We start from the raw sequence: 3979 nt of genomic DNA, 5'->3' as shown, positions 1-3979 counted from the left end.
TTTATTTTTTATAATACAAATGAGACTACATTGAATATTTAATAATTTATATCCATCACAATTCTATCTGATCAACTGATAAATTCTCAATTTTTGTTCTAAACATCAAAGGAATTAAGCAATAGAAGAATACATATCAGTGCACATGATTGTTAATAGTATTGTTAAGCTATTTGAGGCAATTTTTCTCATAATTACAGATTTAAATGCAACCGAGAAGGCTCAGTGGTAAAGATACGTGTTGTCAAGAGTGAATACCTGAGTTCAAACCCCAGAACCTACACAGTGGAGAGTGATGTTATTGCTGCTAATTGTTCGCTGACGTCTACACAAAAACTAAAGCATTTTTGCCTGCGCGCGCGCACACACACACACAAAGTACAAAAGCACACACATACATAAGTGACTATCTACATGCATAAATAAGAGGAATTTTATCTTAAACTTTCTTGAGAATCATGCCAAATCAGACTATTGTAACTGAGTTCATTCTCCTGGGACTTTCATAGAACCCAAAAGTTCAGAATATAATATTTGTTGTATTTTTGTTTGCCTATATTGCAACCATAGGAGGCAACATAATGATTGCAGTAACCACCCTCTGCAGTCCTGCACTGCTTGGATCACCTATGTATTTCTTCTTGGCATTTCTGTCCTTCTTAGATGCATGCATTACTTCAGTCATTTCACCAAAGATGATTGCTGACTCCCTCGATGACAGCAAAACCATCTCCTTTGAAGGCTGCATGACACAGATCTTTGCTGTACACTTCTTTGCTGCAGTAAAAGTTATTGTCCTCATAGTGATGGCCTATGACTGCTATGTAGCCATTTGTAAGCCCTTACATTACTCTTCATAATGAACTGGAGGTACTGTGGAACTCTGGTGGGGGTGGCATGAGCAGGGGGATTCTTGCATTCTATCATACAAATCATCTTCATGTTGCAGTTACCCTTTTGTGGGCCTAATGTCATTGATCACTTCATGTGTGACTTGTTCCCATTACTCGAGTTGTCCTGCACTGACACTTATGCTTATGCCCTGCTAGTGTTTGCCAACAGTGGCTCTATCTGCATCATAATCTTTTCTATGTTGCTCATCTCCTATGGTGCCATTTTGTTCTCTCTAAGAAATCACAATTCTGAAGGCCGATGGACAGCTCTCTCCACTTGTGGAAGTCATATTGCTGTTGTTATTACATTCTTTGTTCCATGCATATTTATGTATGCACAATGCATATCTGCAGCTTCTTTTGAGATAAAGGTGGCTGTATTTGATGCCATCATGACTCCATTGATCAATCCTATGATTTACACTTTCAGAAATAAAGAAATGAAAAATGCCATTAGGAAAATGTGGAAAATATAAGAAGTGGTCTGAAAAAAAATGAAAACTTTAAACTTACCTAGGTGGTGGTGGCACATGCCTTTAATCCCAGCATTTGGGAGGCAAAGGCAGGCAAATGTGTGAGCTCAAGGCAAGGCTGATCTACAAACCCTGTTTCAAAAAATAAAAAGCAAAGCAAAAGAAAAGAAAACAATATTGATCAAACTTACAAACTTTAATGTATAGAATAAAAAGGTCAATATTTACTTCAAGTTCTTTATGATTTGTTTATTTTACAGAAAGAGGTGACACAATTATATAATAAAAGAATCAATCCTGTAGGCTGAAAACTGTATTTACCTTGAAATTAATATTTACAATATGAATTGACATTTCAGTTACAGTAGCTTGAATGAGATGTGGCCTATAAGGGTAGAACATCTGAATATTTGGTCTTCCGTGGTAGCTACGTGCAGAGAATTAGGAGAAATGGACATGAGGAAGAAGATATGACACTGGAGCAGTTTTGTGTTTCAAAGGACTTGCAATTTCAAATTAATTCTCTCTGCTTCACGTATGTGTTTAAAATAGGATCTCAGTTGCAAAAGCCACCTGCCACTTATTACCTCTGTTCCTTCATAATGGACTCTAGTACCACATGCCCCAAATAATCACTTTTTTCTGATGGCTGTTTTTGTCTTGATGTTTTATTACAGCAATAGAAAGTAACTAATACATCAATGTTGTTATTTGAAACTCTACATTAGTAAATTTGCACTTCTGTTACTCAAATGAAATGTTGCATGCAAGTTACCTCTAAAATGCTTACATGTACCATTATGCTTTTTAAAAATCTTGTTGAAACTAAAATGTGCTGAAATATGAAAAAACATATGCTGAAATTATGCCCAGGTATAATAAGCATTTATGTGACATTTTCATTGTAAAAGGTCAGAATTCAAAAATGCAGAGAGAAGTGCAATCAAGACTCAAAGAGTAAATGTTCTTGTATAACTTGACATAATTTATACAGTAGACCCAATAATATCAAGTTCACAAAATGGTATCTGCTTATGAATGAGTTTCTCTTGGTTCATGTAACTATTGCATTCTAATCAGATATGAGTACAGATTTCCTAGAGAAACAACCATGAGCCTTTCTCATTCTAGAATAATCAAAAGCAAATTCAAATGTCAATTAACTGTCAACACCAAATTGAAGATTCTAGTAGTCTACATCCACAAAAAGAAAATTAAAAAAAATAAAAAATAAAATAAAAAAAACATAGTGGCCAATTAAAGTAACTTGCATGTTTATTGTGTTTCACTTAATGATTGATTTCCATATTCTTGACTTTGAATAAGAAAGTAAAGCACACTGCTTAGAGCCGGGCGATGGTGGCGCACGCCTTTAATCCCAGCACTTAGGAGGCAGAGGCACGCAGATCTCTGTGAGTTCGAGACCAGCCTGGTCTACTCTACAGAGCTAGTTCCAGGACAGGCTCCAAAGCCACAGAGAAACCCTGTCTCGAAAAATCAAAAAAAAAAAAAAGAACAATTATTTACTGTTGATTAACAGTAGAAATAATTTAATTGGGTGACTTCTAGTAGTTTCTTCTTGAGATCCTTTGCTTTCACAGTTTCTTACTGTCACAGAGTGAATTTAGTTATAAGAAGTATCTTGAGGGATTAGGATGGAATGCCCTCTGCTCAAATACTTTATGAAGTTTGGACTTCAATGCTTGAAACAAAACTATGAAAAACAATTTCATTCTGGTCACAGTGTAGCAAATAACACAAATTCAGTTTATATAAAATTTACACATCTTTCTATTCTTTTAACTACAAGTGTTTTTGTTTATACTGTTGTAATGTTTTACAAACAGAAAAGAGATTATGATACTCAGCAGAGAAATAAATACTCAAATATATTACTCAATTTTAATTCATATAAATTTAGAGATTAAAATTTTATTATTTTCCTAAAATAATGTGTATATTTAGCATTATATTTTTATTCATTCTGCTTTGACATAGTCAATTCATATAAGTATTTTTAAATATGAGGATATCTAACTGCTATTCTAATATCAAATTTGTTTACTGTAGCTACTGTACTTATTTAAAGAATTTTTAAAAACTCATTGTCAGTGTTAAAAGTGAATATTAAAATGTATATGACTATATAAAAGAAGGCAAGAAACATACCTTCTAATGTAAATATTGAAATGGTTCAAAAAAGTATTTTGGTAAAGAACACACTAGAACTGCTTTTCTCAAATCCTTAAAGATGTCTTATTTCAAAACTCTTTAATGACCTTGGGTTTCAGCTCATTCTTATGTTCTATGCATTATTTTGTCACCACACCTGACTACTATTTTTTAACTTTTGATTAAGAGTTTTATTTCCTTTTATTTCTTATCTTTTAATTTTAGGAAATATAAAACAATCACATTGAATAGCTTTAGCAAATGTATAAAATAAGATTACAGGACCTGATCTTTCGGCGCCAGGGGAGCCGACATTGGAGTGGGCGTCTGACCCCGTGGCTGCAGCCCGGGACAGGGAATTCAGAAGTTCCCCATCCCCCTATCCTTCCTGGGCTCTCTGCAGGGCCTCTACTCCCTGCATACTGCATCTTTCTTCCTATC

At 34.4% G+C, this 3979-nt stretch overlaps 1 pseudogene; it reads left to right on the top strand.

Moving 5' to 3' along the window:
• The first annotated feature begins 458 nt into the window (after window positions 1-458).
• LOC101988849 lies at window positions 459-1381 on the top strand (annotated as a pseudogene).
• The last annotated feature ends 2598 nt before the right edge of the window (window positions 1382-3979 follow it).

This window comes from Microtus ochrogaster, linkage group LG9 (genome assembly GCF_000317375.1).
Source record: "Microtus ochrogaster isolate Prairie Vole_2 linkage group LG9, MicOch1.0, whole genome shotgun sequence".
Lineage (NCBI taxonomy): Eukaryota > Metazoa > Chordata > Mammalia > Rodentia > Cricetidae > Microtus > Microtus ochrogaster.
The sequence above is the reverse complement of the archived record's forward strand: the minus strand, read 5'-3'. Positions and strand labels throughout refer to the sequence as shown.